Consider the following 16,708-nt stretch of genomic DNA (forward strand, 5'->3'; position numbering starts at 1 on the left):
ATAGCTTTATACCTAGAAATCATTTGATAAATACATCATTGCATATGATGTGCTGTCAATGTTGAAGTTGATAATGATAAAATGTAGGCCCTAAGTAACTTCTGTAATAACCAGAATAATTTCTGTAATAATTCTGCAAAAATCAACTTGATAGGAAATTGTCCAATTGGAAGTAATGTTCAAAATAAGACATTCTAAGCAAACTTCTTTTCTCATCAAGACCAAACAAGAGCATTTATCCTTAAAATATCCCAGGCCAAAACTGTCAGATGTCTGTGCTGCCTTGAGCAATATCAACCCTCTACTCTAGGAAAGTCTTGCAACTTACAGTTTAGTGCTCTTTTCAACCAAAAGCACAAGTCATTCTCCCAGATTTTTATAGTTAAATATCAACTTTTCTACCAGTATATTTGGTGTACAAAGCAAACCGATCATTTTTTAGCCTACATAGGAGAATATCTGCTTGAGAATTCAGTCTTGAACTGATGTCTCTCTGAATTCTGTCAAAAATACAGGTGAGAAAAAATTATACTTGATAGCATGTATAAGAGATGTAAAAATCCATTTTTCTGCATTTTCTATGTTCTACTTTAGTTATCTTTTAGTATTACTGTAGTTCTTTGGAATGGTATATATCTGTAATGTGGTTAGTATTTTACTTTAAATACTTTAGCCTAAGAAATGGATCTATAAAGGCGCATAATTTATTTTTAGGTTATACATACCTCAGGGCTGGTTAGTTGATATTTAACCAAAAGCCAGTAATCCAGAAGAGGCTACCAAAAGCACTTTGGTTATCTTTAACTTCAATTAACACTGGAGGGTTTTTTAGTTACCACTACTGACATAATAAATTATTTTTTCCCATTGGATAAATAAGTGGTATTAGAGATGTGGAGAAAAATATTTTTATTTTTACATGAAAGCTTATACCTTCCTGAATGGAAAAGAAGGCTTAATTCTGAATCAGTCCTGTGTTCAATCACTGACTTAGAGAATTGTTGTCTAAACTGAGCTATGATGTTAGCATCTCATGTTGGAACATTGTCACATTTCCTCAAGTGAACCTTTTATACAGGGTAGAAACTTGGAAGGACCAAGAGCTGAACCTCACGAAGTTTACAAAACGTTATATGACTGTTTCTTTGCCTGCTAGCACATAAATGTTTAAATATATCATAAAATTCAGTTTGACCCTTGTTTTCATGCCTGGCAGTAGAGTTATGGGGATAGCTCTATATCCCCTAATCAGCTTAATTAGATATTAGAGGCTACTCATGTTTAAGAAAAAGAGCATAATAATTGAGGATGCCTAAATAGGCTCAGGCCATTTTGCTGAAGTTCCTTGAAGAACCACTTTGGAAGGCCGGGAGCGGTGGCTCATCCCTCTAACCCCAGCACTTTGGGAGGCGGAGGCCGGCGGATCACCTGAGTCGCGATTTCGAGACCAGCCTGTCCAACATGGAGAAACCCCGTCTCTACTAAAAGAAAAAAAAAAAATTAGGCCAGCATGCCTGTAATCCCAGCTACTCGGGAATCTGAGACAGGAGAATTGCTTGAACCTGGGAGGCGGAGGTTCCGGTGAGCGGAAATTGCACCATTGCACTCCAGCCTGGGCAACAAGAGCAAAACTCCGTCTCAAAAAAACAAAACAAAACAAAACAAAAACAAAAAAAAAACAAAAAACACTTTGGCCTGTGCTGAAATCTGGCCGCCAAAAAAGAACAACCTCAAAAAGTCGAACGACTTCAGGGTCAGATGGGTAAAACCTGTACGTCGGGTGTAAAATAATAGAGAATGTGAGCTAGCAATTAAAGGGGAGACGATAAGGAAATGTGATCCTGCCGAGCAGAGCATTTGCCTAAGTGTTTGTTGTCACTAGGGTGGAGAAGTAGGCTGGAACCACATCATGCTGGGTCTTGCATGCAGCACTCAGGATTTTGGATTTTGTCTTCACAGCAATGAGATATGATCATATTTGCATTTTAAAAGGACCACTCTTGTGGTGGTGTGGAGACTGTACCAGGATCTGAAGACACTGATTGGACACTGCCAAAGTAATCTAGATGAGAGCTGCTGGTATTTTGGACTGGATCTGTGACACTGAGGATAGGAGCAGGAGAATTTGAGAGTTATCTAGGAGGTGGAGTCTATTCTACTGTGAATTTAGAGTCTGAGGAAATCTTGTCTTTCCTGAGGAACTAGTGTGCTTAATTTTATCAGGCCATGATGAGAATGACATAGCCCATCATGTTTTGGCTGCCAAGAAGTTGAGCTAATTTAAGAGCTCTATCGTAACAATTCTTAGTTTGTATTTCTCTCATTTTCACCCTCTCTCTATTTGACTTTAGATATTTTATGTTACTTTGATGGTTCTGTAATGTGGTAATATGTGTATCCACTTAGTGTGCCTCCTCAAATCCTGTAAGTGACCAATCAACACAATGTATACCCCATAAATATATACCATTAGTATGTATCAACAAAAATTTTTATTAAAAATTTAAATAACAACAGGCAGGCATTTTTTTTTTAATAAAACAGCCTGTACTTACAATAGTTTCACTAAGAATTGGACTTCTGCAATGGAGTCTAAAGAAGTTCTTCCCTGTTGCTCCATAGTCAGCTAAATTTTTCCCTTTGGCAGGAGACATCTTTGTGCTTGGTGGAGAGCAACAGCTCCTGTAGTATGAACTCAGGCTGGTAAACTCCAGGAGTGAATAGCTGACCTCCCACTGCTGCAATCAGCTGTAATCTGAGATCCTGCTTCAACATTCAGACACCTTTAAAAAGGAGATGGTGAGGAGCTAGGTTCTTTTCTCAACTGAAAGGAGAAGACTCTAGAGAATCATTGCAGCCTTTTTAGTAACCTGCTGGAAATCTGGCTGGTGCATGATTACTCAGGGAGAAATAAATATTTCCCAATAGCTGCTAACTCTGTGGATTCTCTCTGCAGCCTAACACCCACTCACAACTCAGAGCCTGGGCGGATTATGTCTTAATCCTTGAGTTATTTTCTCTTCAAAGAGAAAAAACCTTTTATTTTTTAAAGAAAGTACAATAACATGTTAAGAAATTTATTCTACCACTTCAATAATCATTGCTTAATTAAATTTCTATAATTCTGTACTTTCTTAAATATTCTTCTATTCCCTCCACCCCCCCCCCACCCCATCCCCCAAATACTCTTGGGTCTTCAAAATAAATTCTAAAAACCTGGCTCACCTCTGAAAGACATGTATAAATATGTTTTCCATTTCGATCTGGCAGAACTCATGCTCTTATTGTCCTACTTTTCTTGCACATGCCTTTTCTGGCTGGCCCCATTTGACTTTTTGTGCATTATTTTGCCTTGCCCCAGGCATTGTTCATCTCCGTGCCCTGCATTCTACCTTCAAACTCTATTTTACTGACTTTCTTCTGTTACTGGGAAACTTCCCAGTTTCCTTCCAGGCCATTCAGTTTCCTTGGCATTACTTGCTCATTGATCATTTCTAACCACTTTCCCAATTCTGCTGCTTGGCCCAAAGTGAAATGTGAGACTACTGAAAGATTTTGAGGAAATTACTCTGATGCTGCTGAGCAGGAGTCTTTTCAGCTGTTTTTATCTTCGTTGCCTCAAAGTCACAGGTGCCTCTCATTCATATTGAGATCCTACTGCATTTTGTAATTTGACCTGAATTACTGCTTTGAACAAAAGGATGCATATTGCATCATGAATTTTGTCATATTCTCCAATATTTACACCAAAATAGTCCCTTCAGATGAACTTTAAATGTTTTACATTTACTGCCAAAATTATAAAGCAAACCCAGAAAAGTTAATCCTTTGGGAACCTCTACTCTAAGGCTATGAATCCTGGCTTTCTGAACCAGATTTGGATGTGTTAATCTCTTTGTTTTAGAGTGTCATTTCTCTGGTAAGAATGTGTCATGTAAAATACAATAGACATTTTAAGCACATACACAAAAATTAATTTCTACAGTTTTTTTTTTTTTTTTTTTTTGAGACGGAGTCTCGCTCTGTAGCCCAGGCTGGAGTGCAGTGGCCGGATCTCAGCTCACTGCAAGCTCCGCCTCCCGGGTTCACGCCATTCTCCGGCCTCAGCCTCCAGAGTAGCTGGGACTACAGGCGCCCGCCACCTCGCCCGGCTAGTTTTTTGTATTTCTTAGTAGAGACGGGGTTTCACCGTGTTATCCAGGATGGTCTCGATCTCCTGACCTCGTGATCCACCCGTCTCGGCCTCCCAAAGTGCTGGGATTACAGGCTTGAGCCACCGCGCCCGGCCTCTACAGTTTTTTTCTAGTGTCCTAATTCTATTGAGTTTTGCAGTTTTGATTTATTTGCAAACTCTGTTTGTAAAAATCCATGTTTAACTTTGAATTTGTTTGATTTGATAGTTCCAAATTACTGAGAAAAAAAGGGGTGTTCTCCTTTTAGAAATATTGTACTAAAATAAAGGAATGATTCACAGTGAGGAAAGAACCATGAAATTGAAAAAGGACATTTATAATATTTAAAAGGAAAGGAAAGTTTGATGAGGAAGGGTAAGAGCAGGTTGATGCTGAGAGCTAACTGGGGCAATTTATGTTCCCCTCTAGTTTCCTAGCCCTGTAATGTTAAAGCCTGGCTGTGCATTAGGACCACCTGTGTAGAGTTTACTAAAAATGCAATGTCAGGCATCACTCAACACTTTCTGAATCAGAATCAGAATTAGAATCGGTCTCTTCTGCAGTCGCCCCAGATGTTGCTGATGGACAGTTGTGCTGTGAGTAGCCCCTTAACTGGCCTGGAACCTCTGCTTCCTGCCTCTTGGAACAAGTGGCCATATGGGAAGTGTGTCTACCCACAGATCACCATGCTAAGAAATGCCCAGGCCACATGAAGAGGCTCTGGAGAATGAGCCTCTTAGAGAAGGGAAAGCGGGCTGAGTATCATCATGAAACAGACAGACACATCAAGGCAATGGATATGTGAATGAGCCATTTTCAATGTCCAATCCTATTGAACCTTCAGTTGGCTACAGCCTCAGACACCATTCTAATGGTCACAGCATGAGACCCCAAGAGAACTATTCTGCGGAGCCTAGTCAATACACAAAAGCATGAGGGATAATAATGAACTGTGTTTTAAGCCACCAAATTTTGCAGTAGTTTATTGCACAGCAATAGATGACCCAAACATCAATCCCTACTGCCCCCTCAGGGACTTATCATCAATAATCTCTTTTTAAAATATACAAATAGAAATAACTGACATTTACTGAGGCTTACTATGTACCATACACTGTTCTATACACTTTTTATGAAATCCTCTGAATAATCCTGTTGAGATAGGTGCTGTTTTTATCTCCATTTACAAAAGGTGAAATTTATCCAAAGTAACACAAATAAAAAGTGGTGTGGAGCAAGACAGTGAGATCCCAGAGTCTGCACACTTAACCACCACATGTACCTTAATCTGTCACTCTTTATGGGGTCTTCTCTACCTGCATTTAAACATATTTGAGTTTCTCCTTCTTGACCCTATAGATCTCCTCTAGCAATCACTCCATTTCTCTCTCTTTGCATCTTTAAGGTTAAGTCTCTGGAAAGGGTTGTCTACTTTCTGTCTCTTCTTTCTCCCATTCATCCCTCAAGCTATTGCTGACTTCTTCCTCTTCCACCCTATAGACACCAGTTCTTGTCTAAGTCATCCGTGGTCTCCCTTGCTAAATCTAAGGGATCACTCTTTGTCCTTGTCTTCTTAATTTCTCTTACACTGGTGATACTGATAACCATTTCCTTCTCTTGAAACTGTTCCCTTCTATAACTTCTGTGACCCCAGTCTCTCCTAATTTTACTCTTACTTTTCTAACATTACATCTCGTTTTCTCTTACTGCCGTCTTTTCCTCTGCCTGTCTCTTAAATATTAGTGTTCCTTAGGAACTCCCTTTCTAATTATTATGTACAATTACGTCTATCCCTATGGCTTTACTCACTATCTTCATGATGAGAATCTAAAATATCTCTAGTCCAGATTTCTGTCTGAACCTGATTCTTAACCTGAGGTCCACAGAACCATTGGAATTTTGTGTGTAATTCAGAGAGGTCCATGAACTTGGACAGGAAAAATATGCATCTTTCTTTTCACTAAACTTTACTTGAGACAAGCATTTTCTTTCATAAAACATATGGGCAACAAACCACAGTGGAATTATCAGTACTTGTATCAACAGAAACCACAGATTTTTAAAAAAAATTTTAATTTTTGCTTTTAGTTCTGGGATACATGTGAAGGATGTGCAGGTTTGTTACACAGGTAAACGTGTGCCATGGTAGTTTGCTGCATCTATCAACCCATCACCTAGGTATTAAGCCCGGCATGCATTAGCTACTTTTCCTAATGTTCTCCCTCTACCACCCCACCCCCCAATAGGCGCCAGTGTGTGTTGTTCCCCTCCCTCTGTCCGTGTGTCCTCATTGCTCAACTCTCACTTATAAGTGAGAACATGCGGTGTTTGGTTTTCTGTTCCTGTGTTAGTTTGCCAAGGCTAATGGCTTCCAGCTTCATCCATGTCCCTGCAAAGGACATGATCTCATTCCTTTTTATGGCTGCATATTATTCCATGGTGTATATGAACCACATTTTCTTTAACCAATCTATCATTGATGGACATTTAGGTTGATTCTGTGTCTTTGCTATTGTGAATAGTGTTGCAATGAAGATATGCATGTATGTATCTTTGTAATAGAATGATTTATATTCCTTTGGGTTTATATCCAGTAATGGGATTGCTGGGTCAAATGGTATTTCCAGTTCTAGATCTTTGAGGAATCACCACACTGACTTCCACAATGGTTGAACTAATTTGCATTCCCACCAACAGTGGAAAAGCATTCCTGTTTCTCCACAACCTCACCAGCATCTGTTGTTTCTTGACTTTTTAATAATGGCCATTCTGACTGGCAAACCACATAAATTTTTATATCAAAATACAATTGTCAGATATGAGGGCTGTCTGGCTGTGGTATCTGTCACCCCGTTGATAGCCAGGGTTGATTTGGCTGAATTGGCTGGCTAGGTGGGTGTCCCCTTCTTCCCTCACCATTTCATGTGGATCACTCCTGAAGCTGCATGCTCAGTTGAACAGAATGACCATCAAAGAGGACAATCATCCCTGATAGAGGAGGACAGTCTTCAGTCAAGGATATAAGAGTAGCTGTACTCTCCTGCTAGAACCTCCAAACAAGCTCTCAGGGTCCATTTGTAGGGGAACATGGGGCAGTCAAGCTTCCAAGACTCCAAATACATCCAAATGAGGTGCTGCATTGGTGAGTTTTGAATTTTTATAAGATGAAAATATCCTTATTTTCCTTTATGACTGAAACCTGATTTATGAAATATTTAACTAACCTAAGGTATTAACTGTTGTCTCATACTTTCCCACAAAAGTTTAAATTTTCTGTTTTTCACATGTAAATATTTAATTCATCAGCAATTATGGATAGTATGATATATAAGGAAATTACTTCATCAAAGCATGATGACACCACCATTCAATATCTGACATAAAAAGACAGAGCTCAGTCTGGGCAACATGGCAAAACCCTGACTCTACTAAAAATACAAAAACTAGCCAGCGTAGTGGCATAAGCCTGTAGTCCCAGCTACTTGGGAGGCTGAGGTAGGAGGATTGGCTTAAGCCCAGAAGGTTAAGGCTGCAGTAAGCTGTGATTGTGCTACTGCCCTCCAGCCTGGGCAACAGAGCAAGACCATTTCTAAAAAAAAGAGACAAAGAGCTGAGTTTATTGCTGGTCAGGTATGGTCTCTCAGAGCACAGGAGACTGTTGATCTCACGTGGCTGTTTTTGCAGCATGGAGTTCAGGGATGGGCCGACTTTCCAAGGCATCAGTGGGTTGACATCATCTATAGTAGTAGTGTGACTACTTAGGTAAGACAGTGGTTGGTTTGTTGGCACTTGAGGTATGTGACATTTTTGGAGTGAATCTGCCCCTGACTAGGTGGCTCTCAGAAGCCGGTTGCTGATCCTGTTTGTTTGACTTGCAAAAGTGTGTTGACTGAGGGGAGTTATTGTTCACATATTGAACAGGTTTCAAACTGTTACCACGGTTTCAGAATGATCTGTCTTAGAAAACGCTTGTGGAAACTTTAATTCTCAGTTCTTTCTTTGGTTTCTCATTCATCTAGAGCTATGGAAGAGATAATCAAGGGTTTTCCAGATTTTACTATGGTTGTTGATTCAAGACTTGGTTTGCGGAGGACTAATTTTTAGATTGAGCATTGATCAGTGTGATATTATCCTGTGTTTCTCTGGAGTAATTTAAGTCATTTTTCAGAAAAGTGGCTGTGTCAAAGTATTTGAGACAGTGAACAACAGACATTGAAAAACTGTGACACAAATACATGAAGATAAATGTACTTAAGAATAGATTAGAAGATTCTCCACAGCTGGAGGTGATTAAGGAGACAATTCCCAACTATTCCCTGAGTCCATCTTAAATAGCCAGGCTGCCTTTTATTTTGGCTGAGATATAGAGTGTTTTACCTTATTTGAAGGGTTAATTCAGTACTACATGAAGTGTTGGCCAGGAGCATTTTCTTCTCTTCTCTGGTTGGCCAAAAGAAAGTGTATGCACACACACACACACACACACACACACACACACATATATTCCTACAGTCAGGTACCACATAATGATGTTTTGGTCAATGGCAGACCACATATATAATGGTAGTCCCATAAGATTATAATACTATATTTTTACTGTGCCTTTTCTATGTTGGATATGTTTAGATACACAAACTCTTACCATTGTGTCACAATTGCCTGTAGTATTCAGTACAGCAAAATGCTGTACAGATTTGCATCCTAGAAGCAATAGGCTATACCAAATAGCCTAGGTGTGTAGCAGACTATACCGTCTAGATTTGTGTAAGTACATTCTAGGATGTTCCCACAATGATGAAATCCCCTAACAAGGCATTTCTCAGAACAAGCAACACGTAACTGTATATACAAATTTGTAATTTATATTTCTTCTCATAATGTTTTATCTTTAAATCTGTTTTGGCTATTATTAATACAGTTGCATCAGTTTTGTTTGTATTATTACCTTCTTGGTATATTCTTACATATTCTTAGTTTTAAATGTCCTGTGTCCTTATGTTTTAGATGTATGTTTTAGCTATAACTGGAATTTTAAAATTTACTCTGATGATGTCAGTCTTCTAATTAATGAATAATTTCATTTATATTCAATGTGATTGCTTATATTTTCAATTTGTTTCTATAATTTCATTTTTTTCTACTTATCCTTTATTATGCTTTCTCTTTCCTTCTTTCTTGACTACTATTAAATTAATGTTTTATTTATTCTTTTTTCCTTCTCCACTAGACCAAAAGATATGTACTCTATTTCTATTCTTTTAATGGCTAATCTCAACATTTTAACACTAGTTTAAAGTTATTGCATATCTCTACAGTTGTCTTGAACAATTTACCTCTAAATACAATTCTACTCACATGTTACCTTTCTGCAGTTATTTCTATCTTGTTTTTATACCCTTAATATGATGATTACTTACATATACTCATCTAGCTACAAACTTCTTAACTTACTATTCCTTCTCGCATATCATTAACTTTTTTCTATATTTATAGTCTATCCTTATGAAGTACATCCTTTTTTTCAATGAGTGGCAATTCTTACTAGAAATGTCTTCAGTTTGCTGTCATTGTTGAATTTGAATGATAGTTGAGCTGTGCATATATTTTAGATTTACAATAGTCTTCTCTAAACTTTTGGAGGTATCATTCCATTGTCTTCTGGATTCTGCTGCTGCTGGTGTAAAGTGTGCCATAAGTCTAATTGTTATTATTTTGTAGGTAATGTTTTCTTGGTTGCTTTTAAGATCTCCATTTCACTATGATGTATCTACTGATTACTCTTTTTCCTTTAAAAAATCTTCCCCAGAACTTCCTCAGAACATATCATTAATGTATTCTTCAGAGCCTGAATCTAAAGATTCATATACTTGAGTAATTTTGGAAAATTCTCAGCTATTATCTCCTTAAACATTGCTTCTCTTGCAGCCATTCTTTAGTCTCTCTCTATTCAAATCCTATTAGACCAATTCTAGATCTTTTGCTCTGTTTTTCATTTTTCTTATTTTCTTTTTTATATTTTTATCTCTTAAGCCTTTGGGTTAATTTCCATATCTCTATATTCAAGACACTATTCCTCTCTTCAGCTGTTTAATTTGCCGTTTAATTTGAACTAGTGGAACTCTTACTGAAATGCTTACATTTCCTATTTTAATTCTAGATGTTCTACTAGTTCTCTTTTCAAATCTTCCTGGGTATTTTAATAATGTATTGATCATTTCCCATGTTTAATTCTTTTCTAATGTTTTTAAATAATTTAAGCATACTCATTTTATAGGTTCTATCAATAATTCTATTATCTAAAGAGCCTAAGGCTCTATACCTGTTACTTTATGAGTCATAAAATTTGCTTTTGTTAGTTGTTTCCTTATGTGTTGCAATTTTATTAAAAGTACTTTAGATTGTAAAGTCATTTTTAATGGAGTTTTATCTTGTAGAAATCCACTATAGTTTGCCTTCAACAAGTATTACCCTAGAGACGTTTTGTGGCTACTTCTTACAATTTGCCCAACCCTGCAAAGATGAAGTTTTGGGAACAGGCAAATTGAGGAATTTGCCTGAAACCCAGGCTATGTATTTAAAATCAATATGTCATATTTTGTCCTGTAATATTTAACTTTTGTTTTATACCAGTCGGTTTCTAATTATATTTAGTTCTCCTATATTTTCAGAAATAGAAATACTTTTATTTTTCAACAGGAGCCAGATTAATATTTTTATGAAGTATAAACCTAGCCATATAACTCCCCTACTTAAAACCCTTCATTGATTTTCTTTCTTTTTATTTAATTTCACTTTCCAGATAGAATCTGAAATTATTAATATGTTCTTGAAAGCCTGGAATGATATGACTCCTGACAACCTTGCCAATCTCATCTCCATCAGTTGTCCACTAGGTTACTGCTCTCTGTTCGTTCCTCCAGGGTGAATGTTCCTTCCCATCTCTGAGCCTTTTTACATACTGTTCCCTCTGCCTCAAAGCCTTGTCTCTGTCCCAGCAGAGGGACAGAGCCTCAAAGCCTTGTCTCTGTCCCTTGTCTCTGGAAAATGTTCATTTATCTTTCTGGTCTCAGCTTGAATGTCTCTTCCTCAGGAAGCCTTCCCTGAGCTCTCAATTTCATAGCCAGCCAAAGTTAAAGCCCATGTTGTTCACTGTCGAAGCACCCTGAGGATTTTCTTTTCAGTGTAAATAATTTTTTAAAAAATTTAATGACTGTCCTCTCTACATGAATAAGATCCGTGTGAAGGAGGCTGGGTCAGTCTACTAACAAAAATAACCCCATACAAAGGAAAAGATGATATTTTAGGAGAAAGAGAGATAATTGCAGGAGCTAAGTCCAGAAATAGCTGGATCCTTACCCACACAGCCAGGTTATTTGGCCTTATACAGGAGAATGGACAATTCTTCTGTTTGAACAGGTAGAAAGGCAGAGACTACAGGTATGAGAATAGACATCAGTGGGTTAGTAGATTAGTCAGTGAGAAAATAATCAAGTTCTTAACCAATTACTTTTCTGTTTAGTGAAATAATATCAACAATGAGTGAGTCAAGATGGAGGTAGTGTTATATTTGAAAAGAAAAAAATTGTTATTTTTTTTTAATTCAAAATTATGTTAAATTTGTTTTCTCAGAGAATGAAAAAGGGAACCGGTTTGGTAAAAGTTGGGGATCCTACTTCTGCTTAAGGTTTGTGGTTGTAGTTTACAATGAGAGCATCCTGTATGGCTCTGAGTTTAATTACACCAGGAACAAGACCAGAGAAGGCAGAGGGATGGACTGAAGCATGGTTCACGTTTTGCCAGTGAGTGTCACTAGGGGAGAGAGAGGAGAGAAGCTGAGGTTAGATGGAAGGGAGTGATTATAATGATGAGCCACATGCAGTCATCTAAAAAGCAATAAGGGATGTATTCTAATCTTCATCAAATAGGGAAAAGTGACCAGAAGGATTGTGGATGCCTGCAGCATGGTAGAGTGAAGGATGATAATCCAATATAGTTCTTCAAAAGAAGAGAAAAAAATTGAGAAGGAGGTAAGAACAGTGGTTGGGAAACAATAATAAGGAGTGAAAAGGCACCTATCCCATACTCAGGCCCGGAGAAGACTCAAGTGATGCTGTGTTCTTAAGGGCGTACTAGATTTTGGTTAGAGCAAGTAGGTGAAGGGAGCTTTCAAAGGAGGAATTTGAGGGTACAGAGGACTTTGCTAAAGACAATGAACTCCACAGGGTGTACTGGAAGGATTTGGGGTTCCATGACAGGTGGAATTTGGGTTGGATTGTTGCATATACAGTGACAGTAGAGGTCCAGGCAATGCAGGAAGACCTTAAGGGTTTATACTTCTTGGAATGACTTGAATGGGGAAGTATTGCATAAAAGGGATTAAGTAGGGGATTTCTCTGCCTTTCTAGTGTGATCTCAGCCACACTTCCCTGCAATCCTCCACCTATTACATTTAAAATCTTCCACCCACCAGATACACTGCTGCCCCAATATGTCCTATAAACCTTTGTTCAAACTGATCCTTCTGCTTAATAAGGATTTATCCCTCCTCTCTCCTGCTTCCTCTAAATAAATTTTCCCATATTCTCACCCAGTCAGTATGCATCTCTCCGTATACCTCTATTGATATAATTGCTACCATATTCTGCTATTTACCTGTTCATTTATGTATAATTATTTCTCCCACAATAGATTCTGAGCTCCTGAACTGCAAATATGGGGTGGCCCATACTCTCCATAGTACCTAGAACTGTACTCAAAGGTCAATAGAAATGTAAGTAATTAAATTGTCTGCTTAATTTCCCCTGAGGCCTCCAGACTTCAGCACTATGTCCAAGATGGTGGTAAAGATTACCCATAGAAGACCCAGATAGAGGAGGACCTGTTGCCTCTGCCTCATTCTCCCCAATCCCAAACTAGCCCAGCCAGTGTCTTCTGGGGAATAAACAGCCTAAGGCTGTGAAAAGTCACTTTTTAATTGTCAACTATGAAAGTATCCATGCAAGACTTACAAATAAAATACTGCCCAAGTTGGGCTGAACACTAGAAACCTAGTTTTCACATGCTCTTTTTAAAAATATAAAGATACAATTATGGAATATGGAGATCAAAAGACTGCTTTTATAGTAATGACTCCAGTCAAGGGTACCTTAATTTCACAGAGCTATTTTGTGTATAAATACTAAATACACCCACATTTATAAAAACAAATTATTGCGACCAAGTGCAGTGGCTCACGATTGTAATCCTAGTACTTTGGGAAGCCGAGGTGGGAGGACTTGAAATCAGGAGTTTCAGACCAACCTGGGCAACAAAGCAAGATCCCATATCTACAAAAATAAAATAAATCTTTTAAAAAAACAAATTTTTATTTAAATAATTAAAACTATTTGAGTACATTTTGAATCAACTGCATCTGAGTTTATTACAACCAGGTGGTAGGTGAAATTATTTTGTTATAATGGAATTTTTCGTATGTATATAATTTAAAATGCATTATAAAGTAAAAATTATGATTTAACAATTTAGAAACTTTTTTCCTAAATAAGCATATTTTACTATTTTTACTTTGCTGAAAGGATTTATTTTAAGATGTGCCTATTTTATTTTTAAACGTGTCTTGGTATTTTATGGTTTTTTTTCTGCTTAGAGATACTTAAACTTCTTATTATAAACCTTTTATATGATTTGTATGCATATAACTGCTTTTCAGAGTTGATGAGCTGTTCTCACATTCCTTCAAACACCCATGGTAGATTTGATTTCTAAATTCCCAAATGTTATAAATAATTATTTCTAAAATAATTCTATGTGAAATTAAAAACTTTATGTGGAAAACAGATGAATTTTAGCTTATTTAACTTCCCAATGATTGTCAATTAATTACTGTAAATCTTTAATAGAGTACTATGAAGACTCTGAGGGTAGCACTAAAAGTCAATATACCCACATTATTTTATGGTTCTGGGTGGAAAATTAAGTTATAGTTGCGAGGCCTTGCTTTCAAAGTCACATAGTAGGCTGTAAATGCATAGGAGTTCAGAGTGTGGTCTTCAGTCAGGCTGCCTGGGTTCAAATCCAGCTCTACCACTTCCTTAAAAGTGTGACCTTGGGTGAGTTACTTAAGCTCTCTAAGACAGACACTATTGTTCCCTCCACAAATAACATTCTTCACCTATTCTTCTCTGTCTTTTTCTGGTTCACAGAGCCTTCACACCCCTAGAGAGGCCAAAAATACCAGCTATTTTCCTGCGTTCCCTTGAAGTTAGATATTGGCCTGTGCTCCAGTCCTGTCAATGAGATGTGAAGAAAGTCTGCCAGAGATATTCTCGGACAGATTTTGCTCCCTATTAAATACAGAATAAGAGGCAATGAAACTCACAACTTCTTACCAAGGTTCCTGTTGTGTGAGATTAAAAAATGTTCCTTGTTATTTCACCACATTTAATTGGGTATAAGTTGCACATAAAAATATATTGAATAATATATTCTTCCATTCAATATTGAATAGATGCAAGACAGCAGACACCTTTGTTTTTTATTTCAAGAGAAAGTTTTCAACATTTCACCATTAAGTATGATGACATATATAGGATTTTGAAGATACCCTATATCAATAAACCTATTCCTAATTTACTTAAGGGATATTTCTGTAATCACAAATGGCAGTTGAATTTTTCTATATTATTGAAATAATCATATGATTTTTCTCCATTATTTTGTTAATATGACACATTATATTAACTTCCAAAATTTATTCAATCTAAAATTCCTGGAAACCCAAGTTCCTTATGACATACTTAGTGTATCATCTATTTTAGATATTGCTGGATTTGGCTTGCTATTTCATCATGTTTATAAATAAGATTGGGCTTTAATTTTACTTTTTTGTCATAGCCTTGCCAGATTTTGGATTGAGGATATGCTGGCTTGCTAAAATGAGTTCATAAAAATCATAAGAGTATCCCCTTTATTTCTAATCTTTTGGAATTATTTTGAAAGTATGGCAGTGTCTCTTTCTTAAACATATTTTAGAATTTGCCAGTTAATCTCTCTGAGCTGGAACTTTCTTTGTAGAAAAATTTAAAATTAAAAAATTAGTAATTTTTTAAACACTACGAGAATATTCAGATTTTCTATTTCCTTTTGGGTCAGCATTGAGCTAAATGTATTTTTCCAAGAATGTATTTATTTTACCTCATTTTTTATAAAGTGGCATAAAATTATTTATGATATCTTCTTCCTATTTTTTAAATATCTCTGTGGTTTGTAACGTGCTCTTTTTATTCTTAACATATTTATGTCTACTTTTTTCTTCTTAATAAGTGTTTTTGTTTTTTATTTCATTAATTTGTGCTCTTATATTTATTATTTCCTGCTCTCTACTTTCTTTCATTTTATTTTGCTATTCATCTAACTTCTTGAAATAGAGATTCAGCTCATTAATTTCAACCTTTTTTTTTTAAGTATTTGCATTTCAGACTACATATTTCCTAAGCACTGCTTTTTACTCTAGGTTTTTATTTGTATGATTTTCGTTATGAATTAGTTCAGAGTAGTTTTTTTAATTTCCAGTGTAATTTCTTCCTGGACCCATGGATTATTTACAAGTGTATTTTTATTTGCCTAATATGTTGTGATTTTCACATTTTTTCTGTCATTTCTGTCTAGCTTAATTGGATTTGGGTCAGAAAACATCCTTTGAAATTTGTTGAGACTTGCTTTATGGTCCAGTAGATAGTCAATCTTTGTAAACATTTTGTACATCATTGAAAATGATGTGTATCATGTAGGGTAGTGTTACATCTATTTCCATTTTGTCTAGATTATTGACTGTATTGTTTGAATATTCTGTATTTTTTTTTTTGTTTTATGTTTGGTTTACTTTTTGTAACAGTTACTTAGTATAATTGTGGCTTTGTCCTTTTTTTTCCTTAAAAGGACTTCGGAATACTTTAACAGTATTTACTCTCCTCCCAATTTACATGCTATCATTGTCATATACTTTAATTCTATATGTACATTTTAAACTACATAAGATGTGATGAATATTATTGTTTTATTTAGTTAGTATTTATTTATATTTATCTGAATTTTTACCATTTCTTTCGTTTTCTTCCGTTCCTTAATCACTTTCTATTTGGTATCATTTCCTTGTTCCTGAAGAATATGTTTCTGGTTTCATTCTCTACGGGATTTGCTGGTAGTAAATCACTTCATTTTTATTTATTTTATCTTTACTCTGGAAGTATATTTTGATTGGGTAAAAAAATTATACTTTGGCAAATTAGAAATGTCATACTATTATCTTCTGGCCTAATTGTTTCTGTTGAGAGATCAGCTCTCAGGCTGTTATTTCTTTCATAATAACCTCCTTTCTTCCTGTTTTTCGTCTTTTTCATTGTTTTTCTTTGGTTTCACCATGATGTGCCTCATGGGTATAATTTTGTTTATCCTGAATCCAGTTGTAGAACCTCTTGAATCTATGATTTGCTGTCTTTCAGTAATTTTTTGTTAATTCAATTATTCTATCTTCAAAC

General features: G+C 36.3%; 1 long non-coding RNA gene across 2 annotated transcripts in view; it reads left to right on the forward strand.

Annotated features, from left to right (window-relative positions):
* The window catches only part of LOC144332823 (uncharacterized), an 83,127-nt gene that overhangs the window by 30,001 nt on the left and 36,418 nt on the right, over positions 1-16,708 (forward strand). Inside the window, exon 2 of one of the 2 annotated variants that reach the window (XR_013400967.1) lies at positions 2,648-2,799. The exons of the other annotated variant lie outside the window; for it this stretch is intronic. This is a non-coding gene — a long non-coding RNA (uncharacterized LOC144332823). The remainder of the gene's footprint in view (positions 1-2,647; positions 2,800-16,708) is intronic. 2 annotated transcript variants of the gene reach the window in all.

Source organism: Macaca mulatta, chromosome 11, assembly GCF_049350105.2.
Source record: "Macaca mulatta isolate MMU2019108-1 chromosome 11, T2T-MMU8v2.0, whole genome shotgun sequence".
NCBI classification, from domain to species: Eukaryota; Metazoa; Chordata; class Mammalia; order Primates; family Cercopithecidae; genus Macaca; species Macaca mulatta.